Below are 27,921 nucleotides of genomic sequence, written 5' to 3' on the forward strand. Positions count from 1 at the left end.
ATGCATCTTGTCAAGAGAATGCACCTCATCCTCAGAAATCAAAGGAAAGTGACTTCAAGGAGGACATAGCAGCACAGCGGCAGCTGACCCCACACCAGACCCCACAGGCAGGTCTGTCAGCAAAGCCAAGGAGGAGACTAGGGGAGATGAGCTGACACCCCGTGACACCGCTGCAGAGATTCATCCTGGAGCTGGGCATCTGGGTCCTTCAGCTGCCAAGGTCACCGGAGCAGCCAGCTCCCATGCTGGAGCAGAGAGTGCGCTGCGCGCAGCTCTGCACTCACAAAAGGACTGAGGAGTTAGCAAAGAGCCACGCTTGCAAAGGTCTGGATATGCACACCAGTGAGACAGATGGGGAATTAGGGGACTGAAGTATTTTCCTTACCAACTTTATTCTTCCTGTAAATAAGATTCCTCCCCTTTCTCCTTATTATTTACTTACTTCCTATCTTAGTCTATACCTCATCCAGTCAAAAAGGTTTCCAGCAGAGAATCCTTCTACTTCTACTGCACAGACATATGGGAACATTTTTAAAAAGGTATTTTAATTTCAAGCTCCCTTTAAAAAAGCATTTGTCACTACCTGACATAGCCCTTACTCAGGGAGACTGCTAATGATTTCCGCAGGATTTTCTATGAGAACTACCAGCTTTCATCATGCATCGGAATAGCAGCAGGATACAGCAGTATCTTTATTTCAACAAATCAGCAGGCTGCAGTTCAGAAGAGGTTAATAGAACAAGTAGCATGAAGTGTATTTAAAAGGTGGAAGGAAAAGGGAAAAAAAAATAAACCATTTACTACAATATAGTTTCTATGCTCTGTCTTCCCCTCCTATTCCAAAAGAGCTTCAAAAACCTAAAACAGTCCATTCTCCTCTGGTCTGTCTCGAAGCCCTGCAATTCTGACTTTGTGTTTGGACTAGAAGTAGGTTTTCTCAAACAGAGCTTGCTGAACCAGAATCCTCCACAGGGAATGGAAGCCCCTCTTTTTTTGTCTGGGTGACTGGCAGCTTGCAGAGATGATCATCTCTCCTCTGCTTTTTCTTTCTATCACATTAAATATGCTGCACTCCACTGCTCACTTAAGTGTGTCACAGGACAGCAGAAAGAGATCTTGTGCTGCCCCAGAAGGATGTTTGTTTTTCTGTCCAAGATTCACCTAATTTTTCTGCTCCCTTCTGTTTTGTCCAAATCTTCCTTTATCTTCATCATCTAGTAGAAACTGATTCCTAGGTGGCTACATCCAGTGCTGTGGGATGCAGTGCAAGGACAATATGCCCAGTGCAGTGACACAAAAAACACATTGCTTCTATTTAATCTCTTAATTATATGCATCCGTTTCAACTCTTAATTACACTCTACCTCATGACACAACCAGGACTGGCAGGTTGTTTATAGCTGGACAGCTTGTCTCTTTCTGGATTATGCTGAGTTTGGACTTCGGCCCTAACTTATTACTTGTCCCCTCACTTTTATCTATGAACTACAGGACGGCAACTAACCCTGAGAACATTAGTGAGAGGAGACAAAGCAGGCGTGCAACAAAGAGGAAGAAAATGTGTTCTTAGAAATACCCCAGTGTGTGTGAATCCTAGGGCCCACTGATCCAGAGGATGAACATCAAGTGAGTTCCCCCATACGAATCTGCTGTGGAACCACAGCAGTTTCTGTGTTGATCTGGCAACTGGATTATTTTGTACCAGAGATGTCCACAAATGATGAGGCAAATGCTTTTGTCGTCATTGTAGTTTGTGATCTTGGGCTTTGATTTTAATCCAGTTTTCCAGTGGCTCAGAAATGTGCCTGACCACCACGATACCGAACAAGGCCTGCCCAAGAAGAGAAATCTGAACAAACTCACTGCCTTCTCAGAAGGGTTTGAAAGTCAGTATGGCTTAATTAACATCTAATTTCTCACGGCTGTTTCAGCTCTTTAAAGGAAAGGAACACCATGTATGGAAAGTGAGTTACAAGAAATAGATATGGAAATTTAGGAGAAGGAGGGAATGCTCATATCTGCTGCACGCAGGGAAATGGAGTGAAAACTAGATCCCAAAATGAAAAATCTTGCAACAAAACCCAGCACTTCTGTCCTCTGACTTTCCAGACACCAGAACAGAGGCCAGGCTACTTTAGAGGCTGACAAATTAGTCCGGATAATACAGTGTTGTAGTTAGAATCAGAGACGTTGAAGCTAAAAAAAAAAAAAAAAAAGGCATTCAAACATTGCCTCCCTCTGCTCTGTCATCTCATCATGCACAGTTCCACCACTAATACACAGACAATTTTTCTGCCCGCTATTTTTAACTCTTTTCTCTTTGGCTGGTATTATATTCTGGCATCACTGAGATGCCAGAGAGAACTTAGGATTGTTCTGATGGAGTAAGTTAACTTGGAGTATATAGGTAAGGAAAAGCAGAACTCATTCTAGTGGTGGTGAGAAATTTTAGTATGTGAAAAACACTGTAATAAACAAAATAGAAGAGAGAAAGTTAGTAGACTGTAGCCTGACTGTGCTCGTTTCTCCTAAAATCCACTGGGAAATGCAGGACGGTGATCTACGGTGTATTTCTAATGTCTCCTAACATGTCTTTCCTCGTTTTCTCAGAAAAGAAACGGGAGTACAAAGTAGTAGAGCCTTAAGTTTTGTGCCGATGCACAGTCTTAGCCTCAACAGGATAGTTCTGTATTTCACAGTGCACTAAGGCCTCTGCCTTCTGCATTTTGAATTTTCTCATCTATAATCCTAAAATTAATTAGTAGCATCAAGAGATATTTTTTTTGGTCAGATTTTATTGTCATTTAATCAGTCCCAGGACTTTAATTTGAATGATCCAGTCTGCTGCTTTAAAACAGTATGGTTACTTGGTGAGTGATCTGCTGGGACTCTGCAGTCAGGTGGGAACGTAAAGCTACCTCGACAGTATCAATGGTCACTACAAAATGAAATCTGTAGCACTAGCTAAACACCAGCCATTAGATGCTATCACTGGGATTTGAAATTAAATTAAGCAGCTGGAATGTCTACTATCCTGGTAACATCATCAGCCATATCAAAGATAATCACTGCTTTTATTACTGCAAGCACAGGATGCGGCTGGAAGTAAAACTGCTGATTATCAGATCTCAGTTTAGCCAATTTCAACTTCCAGATCAGAGATTTGAGTTGTCAAAAGGGACATTTAAAAAGAGATCAGCGCCTTTGAAGTGATAACACACGGGAGCCTGAGGGGCAGAATCACAAAACTTCTGTAAACTGTGCGTACTGAAACCACAGAAAATGTTACCTGTTTTATAGGGGTGCAGGGAGAAAATTAAAATTGCAAAAGCTGTTCAGATGAGGATGTAGACAATTTGGTAGTGGCAAGAAGAAAGCCTTATTATTATCCTCTGCTTTAATGCTCTTTTCCAGGAATACAAGGGTTGAGAGAAAGCAGAAGTTCCGATTACTAATTACCTTCATATTCACATCACTGGACTTGACATTTAGGGCTCTGCTCTGATCTAAGATGTGTGGTTGTGAATCACCACAAACTTTGAAAAAAAACAACCCTGCTCTTATTGTGGTCGAGACACTCAGCGAAATACGCACTTAAATACCTGGAGCTGGAGCAGCCATAGAGGGAAGGTTTCTTGGCCCCAATTCCGTGAGGTTCTCTAGCACAACCTCCATGGGACTCAGAATAGATCCAGCCTGGAGACATGCAGGGCACACAAAGCCACCACGCCTACACCGAGCTGTAGCCCTGGTAAGCAGAAAGACTAAAAGGTGGCTGCACCTTCCTTACAGGGTGAGGTTATGGGAGAAAACTGAACAGAGCATGGCATAATATCCATCGCATCTGGTGAAGTGTAGCATTGCTGCTTCAGTGGCTCTCAAATTCCGAGCAAAAGCTCTCAAAATTTTATAACAGCTTATTCAGGTTTGAGGTTTACATCAGATTTAGAAGTATTTCCAAAGTGCACCAAACTGCTTGCTATTGACAATGAAGTTAGTTCAGCATTCTTCTCTTGGAATTAATTGATGCTTGTAAAGGTTCGCTTAGTTCCTCATGAAAATTTCTCTTTCAGAAGGAAAAAAATTAATGCTGCTTTGTGGAGAGAATTTTATACTGCGATCTGGTCAGGTGCGGTCCTTTAAAAGACCGGTTGGTGGGGACTGCAAGACTCTAGTCCTTTGATCTGTAGCTGACTGTCACTTCTTACTAAGAAAAGCCTCTTAGCTTTATCATTTTTAATCCCCCCCAAAGCTTTTTTCTTGTCTTTGACAAAAAAAAAAAAAAAAAGGAAGAAAACACAACCAATTCATTGTCTTCACTGCACAGGCACTGTGAGGATGGCCCAGTGGAGGATGTGCTGTGAAACTCCTTGAGTACCTCTTAAACCCACCGTTCCCTTGCTGTGTCCAGCTGGTCAGATAGATACCCACTGTGCAGGAAGGCATGGACTGTAACAAAGCCAGGAGAGACCTTTAAAAAGAAAGGTTAGTTCATCAGTGGCCCTCTTACTAGCTTAGAAGGTCAGCCTTTCTCTAGACTGTGTCAGCATCCTTGGAGAGCTGGTTAAAGAAAATAGTATCGTGTGTCTTTTACAGACAGAAAGGAGCAGATCCAGTGCCCTCTGAAGCTAATTCAAAGTTGCCAGTTGATATGAGCTGACACTGCACCGCGTCATTCTGTACTGAAGCATATATACTGTGCTAAAATCCACATGGAAGAAACGATTTAGTTGTCTTAGAGTACAATCCCCTTAAATGCAAAGCCCAACTGAGCAGGCTTTGTGTATGGTAACTCAGAGGGTTCAGAGAGAACAGCGTCCTCGCCCACTTACAGCTAATAGTTTTTCATTTTTAGTAATGACCTCGAGTCTTTGCTTTCATCACCCCAAATAGCTTTATACTGCTCAGCAGCCAGTTTCAGTGTCTGTGCCATAAATGCTATGAGGAATAAATGCAAAAGAGCTGTGAGCAAGAAAAAAAATATCTTTTTCCCAGGTGTCCCATAATAGTTTTTCCTAGTGTTCACCCAATTCTAAGTGGGTATTTTGTCTGCATGAGGGCACCGGGGTTGTATCCCAGGCAACACTGGTCTGATATTTTTCCACTGTCTTTTTTGCTGGGTGGCCAAACCCTAGCAAAGATGTTCTGGCTGCGTCACTGCAACCCCCCTGAAACAGCAGCTCTGTTAAGAAGGAAAGCGAATTTCCAGTTTGATTGTCCAATTTGTTTTTTAATAATTGAGACAGATTGCTTTTTTCCTTTGAGAATGAGTCCTTGTGTGCAGTCAGGTGAGCTGTTTGCTATCGGTGTCTGCGCTCGTATCAGATAAGTAGAAACCCCCCTCAACCTGACAATTCACTTGAGAATAATCTGATCTGGTTTGCTTTGCTGTTTCCTCTTGAAGTGGACAATGGCTTTTCCCCTGTTAAAAAGTTGACACAATGAGACAAGTGTGTGATTATTGTATCCCTTTATGTCATTTGAGTAACTTGAGATAGCCTGGTGTAATGTGAGTAATCTGTGTTCGCCACCCCTTGAATCTATCTGGAGTTGATTGGCATATCTGTGCATTTTAACTTGTCTGGAAGGTTCTTATCTCCTTGCTGCACAGCATCAGTTGCAAATTTTAAACCTTTCTGTTCAACTTTATGTTTAAATATGTTACTCTTCCCCTTTTCTCTTCATGGGTCTTTGCAAGGAGCTGTTTCTGCTTTGTTTTGGTTGCTGGGTTTGTTTGAAGTAAACCCAATGTCTCCTTTAAAACGAGTGGATCAGGGGAGACCAGGTAATGCAGCTGACAGACAGGTGATCCTGATAATACTGTCTGGTGCCTGATAGACTGCCCTTGAACATCTGAGCCATTCACACCATTTTAGACAGTTAACACTGGTTCTCCACTACTGAGCAAATCATTACTTTCCATCCTGACCCATTAAAGTTAAGACCTCCATGTGCCTTTCAGGTACAGCCTGTGGCTAGCGGGTGATGCAGAGGAGAGCCACCCCCTGAGAAGTGCTGCAGGCGCTGTACCTCGGTGCCTCCAAGCGTGCATGGGAACAGGACTGCAGTGCCAGCCCCAGGCAGTTGCCAAAGCAACCTCTTTTTATTATTTTATTTTATTTTTTTTTAACCTGTGCTTCCCTTTGAAAAGACTCAGATTAAAAATGAATCTTGAGAATAACCTTTCCTTTAGTGGAGCTGCACCGTAAATGTCACTTCCTTTATTTTGAAAGAAGGCCACAGAAAAGCATGGTCGAGGGGAACAAACATCATGCTCCAGGGGCAAAAGGGAGGAAATGAGATATGTTCTAGAGAAAGATGCTACTTTGATACTAAATTTGCTCTATTGTTGTAAGCTTGGTTTGAAACCCCATCAGTGCCTTGGTTTTCCCTGGCCTGCTGAATCCTGTCCTGTGATTGTCAGGCATTGAACCAACAGAACCCCCAGCTAGATGGATGAGGTCTATCTGCCCTGTTCACATTCGTGTAAACCACAGCCGTGCTTCCCAGCCCATGGAAAGAATCAGATCAATTTGGGGCTCCTGGCTTTTGGAAAAAAGACCACAGCTCTGCAACACGAAACAGTGATCCCATACAAATTCACTAAGCTGGTTAAAAGTTATACATGGTAACTTTGTAATGACAAGCTTTATGTCTTATCATAAAAGCATCAAGTCGTAATAAATTCTGTACTACATACTGTCTAGTTCTGCAGAAATGGGATCTCTTGGCCACATTTGATCTGGATCAAATTTGTACCGATCTGTAAGTGTGCAAATGTGTCACAAATGTTTAGGAACCTCAGCTGTGGCCATGTGGTTCTCCCCCTTTTGCTGTTCTCCCAGACTCCTGCCTCGCACTCCTCCCAAGGGGTGGCACAGCAATGGACACGGGGGTGCCATCCCTGCCTGTCCCCAACCACGGGGCTAAAGCCCTCTCACTGCCTACCCTGTAGCGTGTTGCACACTGACTCTCCTTCCTGGGGACAAGAGTATCAGGTGTCTGATCTAGGCTTCCTCTTTGGCCCTTTTCTCGCTGTTCTGCTATTTAATGGAAGTTTTCTCCCTTTGTGTGCGTACAGCTTTCTTTGTCCTGTTCCTCTCTCAGCTGAATGAGCACCAGCCTGTCCTGATAATGCCCATCAGGGCTGCTTTCTGGTCCCCTGCTCCTCTGCCGTGTGACCCTTGAAGAAAGTGGACTACACCTGGGAGAGCGGAAGTATTTAGAGTCAGCTTCCCTAAAACTACTGCCTTCCACATCTCTTCAGTGGCACCTCTCTTTTCAAAAACGTTTATTAAAATATAAGAGATGATGCTGGATGAGGTACTGCAGCTCTTGCTAACTGTCAGAAAACGTGACTGCCTAACAATTTCATGTTGTTCTGTTCAGGTTAGGATAATAAACCCACTCCCCTAAAAGCATTCCCTATCTATATATTTAAACTCATGAGCCTTTCTCTCGTTGTCTATTCTCTTTGCATTATACACAATGGGATCATAAGATTCGCAAATGAGAAATAAACGGAGAATACTGTGATTAAAAATGTACAATACATAATATAACCTTGCACAACAAAATTAGTACTTTGCTAATTTAGTCCCAAAGCATATTGATTAAATGCATTTTACCACTTCAGTGTATACTGGAAAATCCAATTAATATATAAAAAAAAAAAAAAAGAAAATGAAAACATTCAAGTCACTGAACTCTGGATCATAAATGTTAATCCATCCTGCAGTATCTTTTGAACAGAACACACACTAATTTTCTCTCATTGTTACAGAACAGATTTCACTAAAATAATGCTGTAAATTGTTTGAAAAAGAAAGTATTTGCCATTTGGTGTTCCCATTTGCTCCTCCTTGATTGAATTCATTAAAAAAGGATTTTTTTTCTATCCATAACAACTTCCAGCAAAGTCTCCTTAGTGATAAACTTTTAATACCAAAAATGTCTGAGCATTTGCTTCAGTAAATTATCAAGAGAGGCATTGTGCAATATTTAACCACAGGTATAGAAGCTGACCAGGTTTGAAATTTGAGTCTGTTTGGACTGTGCCCACATTAGGAAGGATGGGGAAGAAATGAGCCTTGCACTGTATGCTGGAGACCAAGAGGTCAGCTTTCTATACCCTAACGGGAAGAACAAACTTTTGGCCAAAGGCTTTGTGCTACCAGTGCCTACAGATAGTGCAAGTGATGGAGTAATTTATTAGGTGCCAAAGCTGGGGCAAAACCTCAAGAATCCACCAGTCTGTACATGTTGCTGGAGCCACCAACACAGAAAGACCTGATTTATTTCCTGCTGGAATTTAAAAGGCTTACATTCAGGTGTCCAGGATATTTTTTAGGGAGGAAGCGATTTTACAGCAAATTTCTGCACCTTCAGCAAGGCTTGGTGCAAAGACTGACTGCAGCTTGGGATAAGGAATCTCGAGTGGGAAATGAAGCCAATGGTACTGCTGCATCTGAGATGGGGAATCTTTTTCAGCACAGTGATACCACCAGGGGACTGAAATTGCAACAGACACTGGCTGAGTGGAATGATGAGGAAGCTAAGATTTCCAGTGCTCTTGAACTCTTGCAGTAGTGATATTGTGATAGGTTTAAGAATATAACGGTAACTGCGCATTGAGCATGGGGATGTGGGGGGAGATGGCACTTAAAGCAGTATTTCCACGACTAGCACTTCTATAATTTTAGCAGCACAGCATTCATAAGGTACCTATTAGAATGTTGTCAAAGGGAATATTGGTGAGGAGGCATCCCTTTTGGAGCCATGTCTGCAGGGAGACGTGCAGATGTCTTTATTAGTTTCATGTCTAAGCGGCTTCCCCGGAGGGTGCGCTGGCTGGTGGGCATTAGCAGTTTCATAGAGAATCCACGAAGACGCCCATGTGCTCTTCACTCTGCTGGTTGTGGGTGGTCTCAAAAGGAAGGCATCCCCCCCCCCCCACACACACTTTTTTTGTGGAAAGAAAAATAAATAAAATACTATAAAAATGAAATATTCCTCACAAACAGGCATTCATTCCAGCTTTTTTGTAGATATTTTTCAGTCCTGTCCTGAAACAGGACAGGATTTATAAGGTTAGCGCAGTGAAATTTGGATGAATTTTATCACAACTTAACTTGTTTTTATGTAAGTATTTTCAGATAAATACTAATATGTGATATATTTGAATATATCTAGACTGCTATTTATGTTTTTACACAACCAAGCTTTACTACCGTTACTTTACTCACCAAAAAGCCCAATTAATTTCCAGTGCTATAAAGACTATTTTTTGTCTGAGTACATTTGTGAAGTATTTTATAGGCATTTAGAAATACGATGCACGCTTACCTTTTTGTCCTGTCCGTATATGTAGCTATATTCTGTGTGAAAAGAAACAGACTTAGAATTATAATAATTTATTCTCTGTAGCATAATCATGATATATTTTCTATATTTAAATAATTGGTGCTAGGAAATATCCTCTCCTCCAGAACAGTGCAATGCCCAATTCAAATCAAGTGTGCTAAAACAGAACTTTTCACTGTCCTTCGCTTCTTCCCTCTGCTGTATAAAGACCTAATTTTTGCTATCCTGTACACTACAAGGGATAGCCTAGGAATTGAATGTATCTGAGAAGATAAGAACTGGAGTAATGTGCAGAAATAAAAAAGGAAGAATCTGATTCATTCTGTGTTCTGAGTAGGGGAGTTGTGGTTATGCTGCAAACCTTAACTTTTGTATTTTTCTTTTTTTTTTCTTTTTCAAATCAAAAGCATCTACTTTTTTTTTTTTTTTTTTTTAGCAATTTTTCATTTAACTTCACCGTTAGTCTAGTTTTGCTCAACACTGTGTAGCACTGCACAGTAGTGCCTGGAGAAAAGTCAGATAAACTGGTATTCCTGCAGCCCCACCAGTCACTCCGAAACAGATGTATGATGGTCCCATCCTAACGCAACAGACTGCATTGATCAATTTAGAAGGCCAGATCCTCAGCAGGTGAAAACTGACATAATTCAATGGACCTTTACATAGCTACATAATTTAAGATAAGCCCCTCAGAATTTCTAATCCTGTCGGTAGTAAGTATATCACTTTCCATTGTTTTCTTCACATAAAAAAAAACAACTACTATGAAACCCATGTTATTTTTTTCTGATTTTGAGATGAATTTTTGTGTTGAAGATTTGATATTAATTTTCAAGGAAGTATTCATACATACACTAGCACTTTGGAAGTTAAATGGAAAGTGATTAAAAAAGAAAAAGAAAGAAAAAATAATTAATCCATTCTTTGCTTATAGCCATGATTAGCCATCATACAAAAAGCTATTGGTGAGGCCAAATCAGGTTATTCCAGTCTGCTTTCTTCCATCAGCATGTGCCCAAAGAGAGTTATTAGCTCATTTTGATTGTTCATTGGCAGTCCCAATGCAATATGGGAAGTGTCTGCCAGCAAATGTCCTTAATATACATGATTTGAAGGGGAAAAGCAACTACCAAAACCGTGCATTTGCCTTATCCTGCTTAAGTGCAAAATGTCTTTGGGTGCCGCTAAGGTTTTTATATATTTTATAAAACTGGCTGTGGTGATTGCATGCTACTTTCTTCTCTGTCGCCACCAGCATTCAGAGATATCATATACATAGGCAAGAAATTTGTATTAATATATTAGTTTTTGTCTCTTTTTTTTTTTTTTTGGGGTGGGGGGGAGAGTTTTAAGCATAGTGTGCTTGGTTGGTGTTTTGTGTTTTGAAACATTTCTCTTTTGGAATATTGTGTATATACATGCATGATGCATATCCTACAGGACATTTTCACTCCAGTGTTACACTTGCAAAACTAGTATCAGAAAAGGGCAAAAAGGAGACAAAGACTGCACATTTTTTTAAAAAGTGCAAATCATGACATTTTGCAAGGATTTTTCACTGAAATCTGCAACAAGAAGAAAATAATAATAGTAAATAATAATATTCATCTTTTAGCAATTCCATGCTAAAAGGAGTTAGTTTTGGAGAGTTTTTGTGCTTTGTTAAAGACCTGTTGTTTTACAGACCAGAGTTGGCTGTATTTTACAGAAGGATGCAAAGGGATTACTAACTGGTGTTATGAGGTTTAATGAACAAATTTTTAGGAGTCTGATTTATTCTTAATAAGAATAGTGTTATGTACTGTTGAGTTTTGCCTGAGAGGTGAGACCTCCAAAACTGACACATGGGTGATAGCATGCTATCTCTGAGTGCAAAGAATTTCCAGCACATTGTATATACTTTTCAGCAGCCTTACACCACCCCTGAAAAGCTAGAATAAGGCACAGGCATCAATCGAGGCTTGAGTGATGTACAGCCCACCTCTTCGGAGCTCAGTGAGTGCTTAACCACAAAGCTGTGCAACATCTTGGGACGGGAAGCGAAGGAACAACCACCACTGGAAACCGTATTAAAGATTAAGGGTGGTAGAACCTAATTGTGTGATTAGAGACAGCTTTCCTATGGTAGGAAAAAGTGGCATGGGATTTTTTTTTTTAATTACTAGAAATACTTAGTGCTTGTTTCTTAGCTTATCAACGACATGTTGTAGCTGTGTCACGCAGAAACGTTAGCTTGTGAATTAGCCCCGAGGCAGTGTCCTATATACTGCTAGGAAAGCGCCTGGGTGTAGGATCCACTGACTCAGAGGAAGAGTGCCTCCTACTGATTCTGTCTTCAATCCAAATACTGACCTTGCCCCTCTGATGGGATTTGACAGGTTTACAGCCCACGGGTGTGGCTGTCATAGCATCATTTCCCCCCTTCCCCCCCCCCTTTAGCTTCTTCCCTAATAAACTTGTTAAACGTTTTGCATTAATAGAGAAACTTATGCAATGCGTGTCTTGCTGTCTTTGACAACTCATTCAATGTCAGCCATCAACAATTTTTGTGTAATGGACACATAACATCCCTGGTGTGATTTTTTTTTTTTATAACTTTTGATGTCAAATTGATAAGCTTGTGAAATAGAATAGATACACATAATGCCACTTTATCCTCACAATTGACAGGGAGGCAGTGAAGCAGAACCTCAAGAAAAGCGACCCGGTTCTGCATGTGTAACCACACAAGAACCCAGACCAGTCCCCAGTCCCACCTAACGTCGCAGCTTCATGACATCTGAGCAAATAATAGGCAGAGAGTGTGAGTTTGTGAAAGTAATTATATAAAGCTGATGGCAGGGGACAAAAAGAAGTGGGATGGGGGAGAAAGCGAGCGGTTTCACCGCTTTGACAATGTCCACAGCTGTGATGTCATAGACACAAAGATGATAATAAAATTTGGCCAATGTGGTGTCAACTACACCTTGCTCCTTTTGTCTTTTCCCTCGTATAATTTTGTATCCATGTGTGAATCGGCTCATTAGTGGAGGAGAGTGAAAATTGAGGTCAGGGTATTTAAACCTGACCTGTGCAAAGGCCATGCAATGCCTAAGCCCACCGGGGGTTTCACTTCAGAGCCCCAGACCACCCTTGAAGGTGACACCAATTCAAGCCTCATTTTATAAAGGCCTTATTAATTATTGTCTTTATAAGAAGGAGAAGCCATATAAAGAAATGTGTCATTCTTAGAGTAGGAGTAGGCAGGAAAAAAAGAGAGAGAGAGAGAGAAAGAAACAGAAGATCAAAAGAGAGCTTTTTTTTCCCTTTTGCTTTTCATGCCTCAGAACCTCAAAGGAGGTCGGGGAACAATCAGGCTTAGGGGTCTCGTGTGCTTTCTGGCAATTAGACTCAGCTGATGGGCTGAAAGGGATTGAATGGCAGGGTTCAAGGCCCTTCTCCAGAGCTTCAGACAACAGGCTTTTCCAAAGCAGCAGAGCAGCAGACACCACTGAAATCATTTCAAATGGAGACTTACAGCCAGGGATTCATTAATTCACCGGCCTAAACAATTACTGGAACATATAATGTCTCTATATACACTTTGATAAAGACTGTCATCCTAGACCTTCATTTTCCCCATTTTTATTAGAGATTTTTAATGTCAGGTTTGAAAAGAACCTTTTATTTCTTCAATTATCAAATTAAACCTTTTATTTTTTTTCCAAGGGGGGGAGGGAGGAATATAAATTCCAGAATTTTTGTTTTATGGCTACAATTGATTTGAATTACAAGAGGCGACTGAGAAAGTTTTGTAAAGCATCCTTAAACATTCACCCATAAATAGGATGAGAGCCTGAGTAGCAAGAGATCCCATCCTCCTCCTTCCTCTCTTTAAAGAGGGTGGTCTGGGACAAATAGATTTAAATGAGCTTGATGTGAGAGAATTAGCTAATAAGGGACATGCATCAGAGTGCTCTATACATGCAGGCAGCATTTGCTGCTAGAATGGTTTGAACTGAGCAAACTGAATTAGCTTTTAGTGCAGCTGATTTTTTTTTAAATGAGAGCTACCAAATTTTGGGTTGTTGGTTTGTTTTCCTAGTATAATGTTAGCTGTACCCAGAGGTGAAAAGTTGTAGTGCAGAGCTGTGGTTCGCTTATACAGGATACCTGGGTATCTGTGCAGGTAGGTGCAGCGACAGGTCCTGCTGGAGCACTTCTGGCAGGGACCCGCTGTGCTTGGTGAAAGGGAAGAAAGCCGCTGGGAGAGGAAGCACAGGCCTAGGAAAAAAGGTACTGTGCTGAGGTAGACGTAAAGTCTAATTAGGGATGGCCAAAAGTGGTTTTCAGTGGAAAATTGGATTTTTGACTAAATGGTTTTTTGTCTCTTTTTTCCTATGACTTTTTTTTTTCTTTAGTGGGGAAAATTCTGCACAACTATGCATGGTTTAACAGGAAAATATTTTCAGCTAAAATATTTTGATTTGTAAGTATTATCAATGTGTCGTAGATGTGTGGGTTTGCAGAGCCTTGCTCTGCTCTCTGGAGCAGCGCCCTGGACACTATCAGTCCCCTCCTCTCTCCATTAGTGCTATGTGGGAGACAGTGCGACCAGGTAGTTCAGCTCACTGAGCGATGTGAGGTTTTTGCTTTGATTTGGAGAAAAGTCACTAACTTGTTTGGCATCCTGGAGGCTGTGTTAGAGGAACCCTGTATCCTAAAGCCCCAAAAATATTTGCCTGTCATAGGTGCAGTCTTTGCCTCATTCCCATGCAGAAGCCCTGTTGATGCTTTATGGTCCCCACCATGCACGAGTGTTTCTCGTGTAGACAAACAGTACTGGGATGGAAGCCTGCCTATTACGGGATTCAGGTAGTTGCTGGTTTTGTTTTTATGGATTGTGTCTAACCCAACAATTTCTTCTCCTGCTTTGCAGGACTAACCCAGCTTGGGTAGAAGCTAGGGCTCTACATTTAGGAGAAAGCACTGTCTTGGGAAGAGCAACGCTGTTAGCTTTGGGAAATACTGTTTCAGACTTTCTGCATAGTCAGGAAGATGTCACCAGGAAATTGTACAGGGCTTGAATTATCATTCTGCTTTCAGCCATTATGGAAGAAAATCTTTATTTTAATTTACTTGCCCTCCAAAGATTCAGGGCACTGAGATCCTCAGCATAGGCCTATAGTAACATGACTTAATTCAACCTCTGTTGTCATCCTGTTATGGAGCTTTGGAGACTAGCTAAATCAAAGCAGATGGACCCAAAAGATTCATCTGTGAATTAGCGCAATTCTTGAAACTGTGGTACCAGTGAAGGTATCCATCAACCAAGAAGATGATGGCGGTAATCTATTGGACATCCTCTGTGCACCTGGGGATGCTAGCTTAAGCAGGCTACTTTGGATTCCTTTGTTTATAGAAGCGCTGAAGGAGGGATACAGAAAGGAAGGGTGGATTAAAGCGAGCCACTGTGAGTTATTGTGAATAAGTGCCCTTTCCATTACAACAAATGAGTGCTATAATGAGATTCATTGGGGAAGTTGTAGCTCTATTGTACCACCAGGCTTACTTAATAGAAGAAGCTAACAAGACTAGAGATTAGAGCTGTCTGTTCTGTATGTCTGTATGGCATCCAGGCCACAGAACTTCCTTCCACTGCACTCTTCGGTGTGTGATTTACAGTTTTAGTTGTCTTGTTATCAGACCAAAATCATTTCCATTTATATTTTGTAACTGGAGTCTTCGGTATTTATTGGGCATAGCTTTTGTGTTTGTCATGGGTATAGCAATACTGTGCAGTATTAGCTTGCATTAAAGTGATTTGAGACTATTAATTTATAATCCGTGAAACTCTCCCACCTTGGCCCCAGACTATGGTAGTGTTTCCCATCTTTGTGTCAGCTACCTGTTGAACTTGGTTTTGTGAACTCTGCTCAGCTTCTTTGTTCTAAGTGCAGTCTCTCCCTCTGATGATGGCCTAGTGTTGAAACTCCACCATGGTCATCGAGTCCCTGTTTTCTGAAATATTAATGCTCTTTTTTTGCTGCAAGGCTAGAGGACAGCACTCTTCTATAATTGCATTTTTGTACTTCTCTGCTCTCCCCCGTGGTTGCATTCTTGCATACTTCAGCCTTCTGGGCTTAAATTGCATTTTTAATACAAACTAATCAGTGTGCTACCTCAAAATGTGGGGAAGATCTCAAAGAAGGAGGATGCAAAATCCTATTTAGTCACCCCTGTGTTTAATGATGCAGCAGTCTAGTGGCCGTAGGTAATGCAAATGTTATCAGTAGATACTTGTCATGACCATTCTGCTCGCTGTCTGCCTCACAGTATGAGGCATGAGTGAAATCATCTTCCCTGAAATGTCTCTTCCTATGGTTTGTGAGACTATTCTTTCAGCTCAACACACCAGCCACCTTCAGCTGTAATCTGTCTCTTCCCTACCAGTCTGCCTCATTCCCAAAACAAGCCTCTTTGTCCTTGCCCACTGCCCATTTATACCATTCTCAATCAATCTTCATTGAATGCAGCGGTACATCATTAACTTGTCTTCCGGCAAGCCACTTAACCCCCTAAACCCTGGAGCGGATTCATTACATTGCCATCTTCCAGTGAACGGTCACATCCACACTTGACTTAGGCTATTACTTAGTCACACAATTCATCATCCACATGGGTAGGTTTTTGCTCCTGATCGGATTGGCGTGACAGTATCTGGAGCATATTACAAGGAGATATCCCAAGAAAAAGGCCCTGTTCAGTAAGTTTGTCTACATATATAATTCTTAGTGCCCCTGCTCTTCTCCATTATTACCCCTGAGAGACAGGAGCCATTATGCAGCCCTTCTCTCTGTGGTCATGGTGACTTTTGGCATACTCAGATCCAGGGTTGTGCTTTGTACAAGAGACATGGTGCAGATTTAACAGGAGTTTTATGTTAATTCTTGATTTCACCTGATTTTTTTTTTTCATTTTGCTATTTGCTGAGTTACAGTATTCTTATCCAGAAATTTTTAAGAGATATGACTGTAATGCACAGGATTTGTATACCTGAATTGGTATCACACCTGAAATCCAGAAAACCCCTACTTCAGTCTCATGAGCGTGTAAAAATTAAACTATTCTTTTTCCCCCCATCACTCTAGGAGCCTTATTTTACTCATCTTTTGCTTTTTGTTTCCTTCACGCCAGTTTGAAAGGGAATTAAGCAGCTGAGATATTTGCTTTATTTCTGAAAAGCCCCTCTATATTTCTGAGTTTATAATCCACTGTACAGTCACCAGTCTGAGTTTGGTAATCGCACATCACAGTATGATTACCAAGAAATAACTGAAGAGTGATTATGCAAATCCTGGAGTTCTAATTGGCTAATAATGACTTTAAGACAGAGTACAGTGATTCATATGTTGTGGGTTTTTGAGGGAAAAAAATCTGAAGTAATTATGTAAATCAGTTGCCTGTAAAAACTAGTCAGATGCAAAGCTTTGTTTGGTTAGGAGCAGTGCTCAGTAATGCATCAAAACTGTAGAGCATCTCTGCACTTCAGTGCACAGAGGTAGTTCCACTTCAAATGTGCTGTACTGTGTATAGGGACCATGATTTCATTCCTTCCAGCCAAGTATTATTTCTCGCACTATCCTCCAGGAAGCTAAAACAACCCTCAAAGCTCACATATAAGTTTAAGGTGATTGTTTAGCCCAGGAGACAAATGGGAAAAGAAAAATCCCATTTTCCAAGAAAGGATTATAAAGAGATAATGTAGTCCTCCTTCTCTCTTTCTGTTTAATATTGTGTCACAGCCAAAATTATTCACTACTGAAGACACTCCTCATTAGTAACTTTAGAATAAAAGCTTCTTATTACCTTTTCTCCTGCTGTCTTGTTATAGGGCCTCTATGCTTTCTTTGCAAATTCTGCATGTTATTCTTAACCCAGATTTAAAGAAAAAATAATTCTCAAGTGGGATGTAGATTTTCTGAGATTCATTAAACACATCCTGATTCACCTTTCTCACATTGAAGATCCTAATAGGACTTAACCAGTTGATCAGCACTGTTTGATACAAATTCTGTGCAAATTAATGGGAGTTGCTGGTCTTTAAATAACTGTCACAAACCTTTATATTACTTAAAACGAGCATAGTTTGGACAGGTTAGTGTCCTGAGGAATGCAGAAATTTCACATCTGGGCTGCCTCAGGAAGCGTGCCTGGAGTATGGAGCTGATGAGAAGCTCTTCATAATAACTGTTACTCTTCATGATAACCACAGAGAAGTATTTCAGCCCTGGTTGTATAAGCCAGCCAAGGCCCTGGTCAAAGGCACTGCTGCCAAGTCTTTGTGTGATTCACTGCTGTGAGATCCATCAAATGTATTTCACACAAAATCTACTTGTAATATAGGAGTGTTCTTTATACTAGGCCCTGAAAGGTGTTTGTTTCTACTGACTTTAGTGGCACGTTATGAAGTTGACTCAGGGTAATGCCAGCCTCGTAGACCTGCCAATCCTCTGGCTCACCAGAATGGGGGGAGTTCAGCACCGAGGTTCGGTGGGGGTGCGTAAGACAAGTGAGAGAAAACACAGTCACCATGGGCTTCAGCATGTCTTCTGAGCAGACTTTTACTTTGCTGTTATATTTCTCCTACAGCCCATTATGATCCGTTCTGTAGAATGGGAATGACTTTACAAAAGCCACAGTTTCCAACAAAGAGTTTTCGTTTACTGTAACAAATCAGGCACACAGATGTGAACCTGTAGAGGAGTAGATTAGCTTATGCATAAGAAGCTGATAGTCTTTTAATGTTTCTGATACATTGTGATAGATGGTAATGAATGTGAGAAGGACGGGAGGAAGAGAGAAGGGGAAATGGAGGGCATAGGGAACAAAGTCTTTAGATGACTTAAAAAGTGTTAGGGGAGAGGACAAGGAATAAAAAAGAGACATAGCTGAGGGGAGGAAGATGCAGGCACTGTTGCAAAGCTCCTTGAGATTAGTGATAATCAGTGAAGAAGTTTCCACTGATTTAGTGCATTTCTGATCTGACATGGAGAGCAGTGGAGCAGCACCCCTAAGATGAACATCAGCATCACAGCATGCGGACCTGGTGATGCCAAAATATTTTGTAGATAGGTTTCTGCTTGCTGAATTGATTATGTTGGGTGTTGGTGGTAGGGTTGTTGGATGTCAACATGAATTATATTTCAGTCAAAGTTTCTCTCACTTCTGTATGTTAAAAAATAAAAAAATCCAGCTATCCCCATAAGAGGAACCACAAAATCATGTACATTTTTGGGCTTACCAATACCATGCTCTTTTCGAGCTTGCCCTTTGTGGGTACAGGTGAACATAGATGTTCCAGCTGGGATTGGCAGGGCTCTGTGCTCCCTGGTCTACTTTGCACAAGTGTGAGTACATGTGCCAAACTTTACACTATGCCAATGTGCCTGAGTACTGTATTTCCCTCCCAAAGATAAAGATATCCATATATAGAAGTCATCAATTTTCTGGGTATTCTAAAATAGGAAGAGTATGAAACGTCAGGACTCTGAAGCAACGCAAACAGGGCTGCTACCGTATTTCTTTACTGTCCTGTCATGTAAGCAAATTGTGCTCTTTTGATTGATCCGTTCAGCCATGCCCAAGCAGCTGTCTGCTGAATCAAATTCATTGCGGCGTGTGGTTCAGTCATGTGAAAACAGTGGCCTAAAAATGATAAAGTTTAAAAATATAAAGTACATCTTAAAAGCTGAGAAATGAAAGAAGAGCTAAAAAAAATAGCTTTTCAATAAAACTGTAGTTGGTATTTATTTTCTTTGTTATTTGTTGGCCAGACAACTTAGGTTTGACCCAAGACTACACTTGGGATAAAAAATACTAGTTTTTACCAAGCAGCAAAATGTTGTGATGGCATTGGGAGTTAATTTCAAATGTAAGCAAAGCAAAAAGATGGAAATAAGAGATGGAGATGAGAGAGGTAAGACAGCTGACTATTTCATTATAGTGAGAAGGATGAAGAAAAAATGAGAGGGTTCAGGTGGAAATTCTCTGCAAAAATACTTTTGTTCTTGTGTATTCCCCAAATTTGCCCAATCCATGTCCCACGCCCTCCTTCCCAAAGCTTGCACCCCATCAGGCTGTGCTGCTGTGTGCCAGCCGATTGTGTTTAACAGCGGTTATGTTTCACTAATGCTTTACATCTCTGGCTTGGAAGAGTCTTTAGATGAAAGTCACAATTTCAATTACAGTTTTTTTCAGCTCACCACTTAAAATACGATCGAGCATATGGGTGAGCTACACAAAATTTTTCAGCGACATTTGAAATCAGAGCAAAACCTGATTGTTCCATCTTATTAGCCACGTCTTGTTTGATGTAGCGTGTTTTTCTAACCCGGTATCACTTCCATCTGAAGCCGCACCACAGAGAACACAAAGGTTTCAGTATTGAAGTTGAAGGAGCACTGAAGGGCATCTTACAAATGCTACTTTGTCACCTAGCAGGAGTTCTTGGAAATTTTTCAATGTTTTTCTTTTCTTTTGTGAACGGACATAAAGTGCCTCTTTCAAACCCAGCTAGGGTTTCATTCCTGCTTCTGTGATTCTCTGAGGTGCATTAGTTGAGGCTGGCAAACTTTTAGACTCTGGGGAATACAAAGCGAGATAATCAGTGCAAACTCAGTCCTTGCGGCAGCTCTGTTTGGGTGGCAGAGTTTCCCAACAGGATCTGGGCTGGGGGAGGAGAGCACTTACACTAAAAATGTACAGGAGCGACAAAATTAAAGCAAGAAGAAATCCATATCTTTTTTTCATTTTGTTTTAAATCGGAATAAAGACAGAAAAGGATCCACAGCCATTCAGAGACTGGTAGGAGCTGAGAAAGACACTTATGCAGGTTTGCTTCCCAGATTTTTGCTTCACTCTAAACTTTTATTTATGTGCCTTTTCCTGTGCCACTTTTACCAATGTTTCTCGACAACACATTAACTTCCCTCCCGGTACAATAATCGACTCCAATCTGCTATTATCACGGAAATAGAAGAGGTAAAGTGCCTGTAATAGGATCCAAATCAAATCACTTTCACTTCAGCCGGCTTTTGCTGTGAAGCCGAAGATTCCCCAGGGAGATTCAATACAGAGAAACACCTGCAGACACAGGCTGAGGCCCGGAGATTATATAGAACACGACAGGCCGAGCTTTGCACTAGCATTTCCTTAGTTACGAGATGGTCACATTGGCAGTAATAACCAGAGGCAGGACCTGATAAAGTTGTGACTCATTGGCAAAGCCAGGATCTGACTTTCAGCTGATTTGACCCATCCTGAAGCAACACATCAGTTGACAATTTACTGCAGAAACAGCTATAGTTTTTGTTTGCTTTTTTTTTCTCCCACCCTTGGGCACTTGCCTTAGTCTTGAATGGTTTTGCATGAATCCCTGGTTGTGTTTAAGCGCAGTCCAGCCTGAAAAGAAAAAATATATAATTCTCCCCCAGCGGCTAGGAAAGGCCAGACTAAATTGAATTTAATAAGGTTCAGGCTTAGGGGAAAATAATCCTAGAATCTTTCCTGTGGCGAAGTACACAACTTCAACAAGGGTTGAAGTTAGGATCAAAATACACGGTTGTGACTGGCTCATGGTGTAGGTTAGAGTTTGTTGCCTTGTGCCCTCTGAGTATTAGTTTATTAATTCCAATGTTTTTCCCCTACACTTAAATTTTTATTTAAGTACTTTTTAGAAATGCTAAGAGACTGTGTGTCAGCTGCGTGTTAGTATTTAATTTTGTATTTATCTCAAAAAAACTAATATGGTCGTAGCAGGGTGAAAGCAAATAAACGTCCTCTCCATATTTGTTGCCTAAGATTCAACAGGCTTGGTCTTAAAAAATGGCAATAGGGGTAAAAAATAGTAATAAAAAACAGAAAGAAAAGCAATTATTCCTCAGTTTTGAAAATCTGTGGGGAAATTTTCACAGCCGAGTTCAGTGAGGAGTTCAGCTCCCATTTTCACTTGGAAATATCTCCTACTAGGTATCCAGGTGCTGCTGCAGCAAATACTGCTCACTGACCAGGATACAAAGCTCCTCACGTAGCAGGTATGTGGCTTTGGCAAGTACACACCGATCCAATATATGCATAAATTGCAACATCCACTATTGGTGCTCTTAGCTCCTAGCCCGATATAATTATTACTAAACGGTTTAGGAAAACAACATTTAAAAAAAAATAATTTCAGCAGATTGGTATAAAAGCCAAAAGCAACAGCCCCAGGGAAAAATTTGTTAAACTTTGAGGAGCTGTATGAGAGGGGTGTATTTATGAAAGCTGAAATAATAATAGAAGTCAGCATTTTCTGCAGCTTGTTTGTTCTAAAAAATGTTACACGGTCTTCTCCTCTACCCAGCTGTCACCTCCTCATTGCTGTAGTGTCTGAGCACCTTAGTGCATTAAGGAAAGGAGACGAGACACAACATTTAGAGTTTGCTCTTAGATTTTTTTTTCCTCATGAAGAGAATTGTATTTATACTAAATGAAGTTAAAGTTTAGTCCCTTTAGTTTGCTACACGGCCAGTGTATTTCATGGAATGGCAAATGAAAATAAACAAATCTCTTCCCTCTTCTGCAAGCATTACTCACAAGTTTTAGTACTAAGACTTTATCAGAATAAGAAAATTATTAATTTTTATTCATTTCAGAACTTTCAGAAAGAAAGAAGACAGGTTTAGAAATATGTTTTGACTGTACATTACATTAGAATACAGTGACATTAATATAATATATATATAAAAAACATATGTTGAACACTAACATGGGATCAAAACTCCTGCTGTGAGAGATATGGAAGTCGTATTATCTCATCAACTCAAATGCACATTCTTAATTGCTAAATATGAGCCAGAATCCCAAGTCCAAACATTTGTTCACTGAAAACCAAACCCTAATTTTACAGTTCAATTGCAGCTGCAACTCTAAAGGAGTTTGGATAGCTCTAATGATAGGAAAGGAGCAAAGTATTTAAGTTACGGGGCATCAGAATCTGAGATGCTAGTTTGTAAACACAAAACTGAAAACACATCATCAACCTAGTGCTCTTGTACAGTGAGAATATGTCAAACAGCATTGTCCAGCCTCCGTATTTGCATCTGGGACTGTGCAGGGCATTTCAAAGTAAAATACGGGAAAGATTGAGGGGTACGTAAGTATCTGTTTGAGGATGGAGCGTTAAATTGTGCAAGATTTTTATCTTAAATAATTGCTTTTTCAGTTCTTTGGGCAAACTGAAGCTTTATCTGCAGGAGAAAAGAAACGAGGAGAAGTGGGAGATGGAGAGAGGAACTAGGTCACTGTCAAAGCATCTTTTGCTTTGACTAATGAAGAAGTTTTAACTATTACAACAATAATCACACTTTTATATAAAGTATTGATTCTGTGGCCTGAAATTAATCATTTCCTTTAATTTTCAGGGCTTCTTTATATCTAAAAAAAAAAAAAAAAAAAAAAGGAAAAAAAGGACAGTCCCCTGTTCTCTACCTTTCTCTTAGAATGAAAGCATCTGACTAATTCAGTGGGATTTTGTGAGTGTTTTTGCTGAATCCAAACATGCTTTCTGTAGCATAAAAAAAAAAATAATAATATTCTCTTCAACTTCATCTGCTTATTCCAGTGACTTTTTGGAGGGAGTAGCTTTGTCTTCCAGCTTTATCATATCAGTTACAGCAGTAACCAGTATTTCATACATGTAAGAACGGTACGCATGGACCGAGGCATGCACACGGATGCTCCTAGAAATGCTGCTCTGTACGTGGGAGCACTTGCAGGAGCCCTTTGGTTCAGCATCACTTTAAGATACATCTCGCTCTGCTGACCAAAAAAAAAAAAAGCAAAAGTACTGTCTGGAAAAACAACAAGAGAGATTTTTAGTACTTACTGTATGTTTTTTAAAAAGCAGCAGGAACAATGATGGTATTACTTTTGGTCTTTTTTTAGGGGTTTAGAGGCTAAAGCCTGTAGGATTTGAAACTGTGATCTCTGACATTGCTTTCAAGAAATGCAGAGGCCTCTCTCTCCTGTGTTTCCAGGTGTAGATGTGTCTCAGGTGTTAGTTCATCAGTTTCATTTATAGGAAGCTTCAGGGTTGAGTGTGAGGAGAATGAAAATGTCTCTTGCTGCTTGACAAAAAGTTCCTCTGCCTTTTTCTCGGACCTTTCATTCAGCATAGCACTGAGTGATTTGCTTAAACACAGAGGGCAGAAAATGATTTCTCTATACTTATATGTCCAGGCAGCAGCTCCCAAAAAAACCCTAATTCACCTGATACAGTAATAAGAAAACTACGTTTCCTTACAGCCTTACAGCATACCTTTCATCCTAAAGGATATTTTTGAATTTCTTGTTGAAACTTCTTTTTGGATGAACAGACGACTCTCCTCACATTGCATTATCCAACACAGCATTTATATTATTAGAAAATTAAACCAATGTCTGAGAGATTTTGACTAATTAGGTTTCTTGGATAATAAGAGCTTTTTAATAAGGTACATATCACTTACAATATTGCTAATGAAATGTGAAAGCGATTCAGTACTCTGTAAGATAATGGCTAACTTGTTTTAATTGTTAACATTTTTTCTTGCCTGCAATGACACAGTCATTATTTCGCAGTCACCACTTATCGTGAAATCCAAGAGGATTAATGGTTTCACTTATACTGGCGAAAATGTTTAAGCTGTCCCGATTATCAGTGCAGTTGGAAAGAATAATGGTTATTTGTCATTGCGTTTAGCCGTAGAATGAATTGTCCTCCAGCCAAGAGAATCATTAACCCTTTGAGCAACAGTAATAGAGTTTTGCAATTAAAAACTAGGAAGCAAAGATTTATGGCTGGATATATATATATACTTTTTTTTTTTCTTTTTTCTGTAGGTAGTTTTATTAGCTTATGAGTTCCACTAAAACTAAATATATTTCTCTGGCCAAATAAACCACACAATATATCTTATTCTCCTGTATAGCACTTCTGCGATTTGGAATTAGATTGCTCTGATGCATTCTTTTGGTAAATGAACAAATCTTCCAGCTAACAACAACAGCAACAAAAAAGTAAAAGGGTTGAACATGCATTCTGGAGGAAAAAAAATAAAAAAAAAGATACATGTTACTATTTTTGTTACTAGATTGTGATATATGTTTACTACTGAATTGTAAAAGATTTTTGTCTATGTCTCTAAAACACAAATCCATTTACTATGCACAAACAACTTAAGAAAAACAAAACAAAAAAGCAACACTGCTTAGCAAAGTAATTAATATTGTTAATTTGGTTCATCTGGGAAGAGTTTAAAACTGCATTTAGTGAATGAGAATTCTTAAAATTCTGACCGTGACACTGAACTAGCTGTGATTTCAATGCCAAAACTATAAAAGGCATCATAAAACCAAAAATTGAGTGTTTAAAGTTTTGGATATAAAAGGGTAATATAAAAAAAAAAAAAAAAGAGAGAGAGAGAGAGAGAGAAGTAAAATCATTACTTGGGAAGTCATTTTAAATTGGGGGAGAAATATGTACCCAGTATGGCTGTTAAAGCATTCTGGTTTCAACCTTATTTGTGAGTTTATATTGGTGTAGCGTAGCGTTGTGTGGATGATGCTGTGCAGTCCTTGGTTAGACCCTGCAGCAGCCTTTTGGAGTTGCTTCTGCACTGAACCACCGCTGATTTACGGCAGCAGAGAATCTAGCTGATAGCATGGATCTAAGGATAAGGAGTGACCAATGTTTGTGAAGTATTCCTCCTTGCTCCAGTGCTGGAAGGAGCAAAAGCCCTCTCCTTCTTCCTAATTTATTGGGAAGGGGAGATGGACAGCATTTAACTGGAAATGTTCGGCTCCCTACAGGATTAGGTCCTAGTATTGTTTTTCCACCTAAGAAATACACTGAAGTGAGTCTCACACAGTAAAAATAAATTAAAAAAAGCAAAGAGCCTGTGTGCTCCTCAGTAGGTCATTCTTGGGCACAGCTGTCAAAATGGTTAGAAGGCAACAGTGAAGGAAAATAAATGTTTCTGTAGAAGACACAGGTTTACTGCTTTATCTTGCTGCTGAGAAAGACCAAACATAAAATGTCTGGATGTGGAGCTGGGCCGGATCTTCAGCCTGGGGAGGTGATGGGCATCTCTGCTGGCTGGGCTGGGGCAGAGCAAGCCTGCAGCGCCCGCATGGCATGCACAAGTGCAACTTGCTGTGCTGGGAAGGAATCCTCATCGAGACTTTTATGAACTCCTTTCCTAAGAAGGAGAGGGCAGCTACTCCCTTCAGCAGTAATAATAAATATAAATGGACTTGAGTACGAAAAGACAACTTGCTCTCTGCTAGAGAGGCCACAGTAATGAAGGCAGCAGCGAGCGTCCTGGGAAGCGCACCTCCACATAGGTAGCTGAGGCATGAATAGAAATTATATTATTCCACAATTATTTTTTAAACAGATGTTTCCTCGGGTGCTTCTTGAGCCCGTATCATGAAGATCAGTGCACATGAGCTTGGAGCATGATTATTATCATCATTATGGGTGATCTATTGACAAAAAGCGGGACTTCTATCAAATGGTAAATAGCAGTTTCTGCAGAAGCCCCCTGAGGTATGCTGGAACTGCACACCCCAGCAGTTTTAGATGGGAGAGGTCAGAAGAAACAGCTGCCACCAGACAAAAAGACGTAGCGAATACCACCTCCCACCCCCGTTTTCACTCCCCCCAAAAATCCACGCACACAAACCCACACATACATTAATTCCCACTGCCACATAAATCTATCACAGCCTTTAGAGATGCAGGAATGTGGAGCTATAGATGTGGATGGCGGAATTTCGCTCTAGTTTGGAATTTATGATTGACACTTTTGAGAAACCACTATTAACCGTCCCTATGGCTTTAATGAAAATTGGCGATGTGATCGCAGGCTTTGTTCCCTTTGGTTTTCTTTTGCGGCAGTGTTTGTGCATATGGTACATGTAAGTCCCTCCCCCACCCCAAAAGTGTTGATAATGGCGGCTATTTTGGAGAAGACAATTACTGATGAAAAGGACTGAATGGATTTTCCCTCCTCGCTGGATAGGGGTTCACGTTCTTTTCAAAAACCGTGGAGCAGAAACGCTGCCGCACCTCTTTGGCTTGTCGGCTGCATTTGTTGCACTTTGGCTCCGGCTGAAATTTAGGGCTCGCAGAGGCCAGCCCAGAATGTCAGCTCCAGTCCTGCCTTTGACATTTTAATCACAAATGGAGTAGCCTACAAAAAAATAGAGTGTACAAATTGTGAATGAGCCATTTATTAAATGTTAGCGGGAGTTCTGAGGCTTAATATGCAATAGGTGGGCAGGAGCGAACATCCAGCAGCAAAACTGCTGGAGAAAAAAAAAATCAAATCTCCAAAATTGTGAGGAAAAGCTTCTCCTCTGGCTTAATTCATTTCAAAAGAGTCTCCCCGTTGGATCTGCTGGGAATGTAGTCAAAGGAGACAGGCGTATTTAATAGTAATATTTTCTTCCTAGTCCAGGGAAACGGGTATCTCTGATCTTTCTGTCCATGTGAATAAAAGCTTGACATGAGAAACTTATGGGTTCACTGAGGTTAACGGTAAAACTCTCCCCAAGTCCTTGGGCCTGGCTCTTAAACCACACTGCTTGGTTCTGCGATCGCTCAGGGAGTGCTCCCACGTTTCCCACCCAGCACAGGCGATCCTGTGGTGCAGGCACGCATCGGGAGGGAGAGGTTTTGCCTGGTGCTCCCTTGCAGGTTTTAGCAGTTCCTGTCGAATGCTAAGGGTCTTGTGGCTTCTAGATTTTTTAATTTTGGGTGCCAAGGCAGTTTTATTATCGGGCACAAAGACCTTGACAGGGAAGCTGTCTGGAGTAAGTGACTTGCTCTGAGCCCTGTAAAGCACAGCAAAGGGTACACAAGAAGCACTGATTAGATTTAATTTTGTTATCGTTGCAATAATTTGAGCTGTAGCTATGGAAAGAGCTTTTCTGTATTACAGAAAAATGAGCTGTTGTATATAAAAGGTGTTTGTGCCATTTTCGAAAGACTTTCTTTTCTTCTTTAAGTACCGTATGGTGGAAGGGTGGCCGTACATCAGAGATTATAGATACCCTAATCAGAGTTTATAGATATCCTACATGGATCCCGATGTTATTTTGCCTCCCATAATCTCCCTTTGTTAAAAGAAATGAGAGCTGGACCATCTAAAAAAATGAAAATATCACAATTAAGTTAGGCAAATTTGTGCCTAATTCTGTGGGACTAGGAGATTGTGTGCGTGTTTTATTTTTTTCCTTTTTGATTGGCTTCTTCATTTCTTTAAAATTTTAACCTCTCTTAGTGTGCCAGCTGGAAACCAATATTCTGATTTTATTCCCAGTATTTAATAGCCTCTATTTCATAGTATTTCCCTCCTCTACCAAAAGGCTAAAATTTTAATTGACACATTCCTGGAAATGTATTAGGTCAATTTAGAGTAAAGTATGTCATTTATGCAGCGTGTGGAGTCTTAGTTTTTGCGTAAAATACTGTTCTTAATTGATTATCATGTA

The 27,921-nt window shown here is 40.5% G+C and overlaps 1 long non-coding RNA gene across 7 annotated transcripts in view; it reads left to right on the top strand.

Annotated features, from left to right (window-relative positions):
- The window catches only part of LOC308200849, a 550,918-nt gene that overhangs the window by 247,829 nt on the left and 275,168 nt on the right, over positions 1-27,921 (top strand). Inside the window, exon 5 of one of the 7 annotated variants that reach the window (XR_013955866.1) lies at positions 1-27,921. This exon is cut by the window's right edge and continues 14,745 nt beyond it. The exons of the other annotated variants lie outside the window; for them this stretch is intronic. This is a non-coding gene — a long non-coding RNA (uncharacterized lncRNA). 7 annotated transcript variants of the gene reach the window in all.

This window comes from Anser brachyrhynchus (assembly GCF_964034855.1).
Source record: "Anser brachyrhynchus genome assembly, chromosome: 11".
NCBI lineage: Eukaryota > Metazoa > Chordata > Aves > Anseriformes > Anatidae > Anser > Anser brachyrhynchus.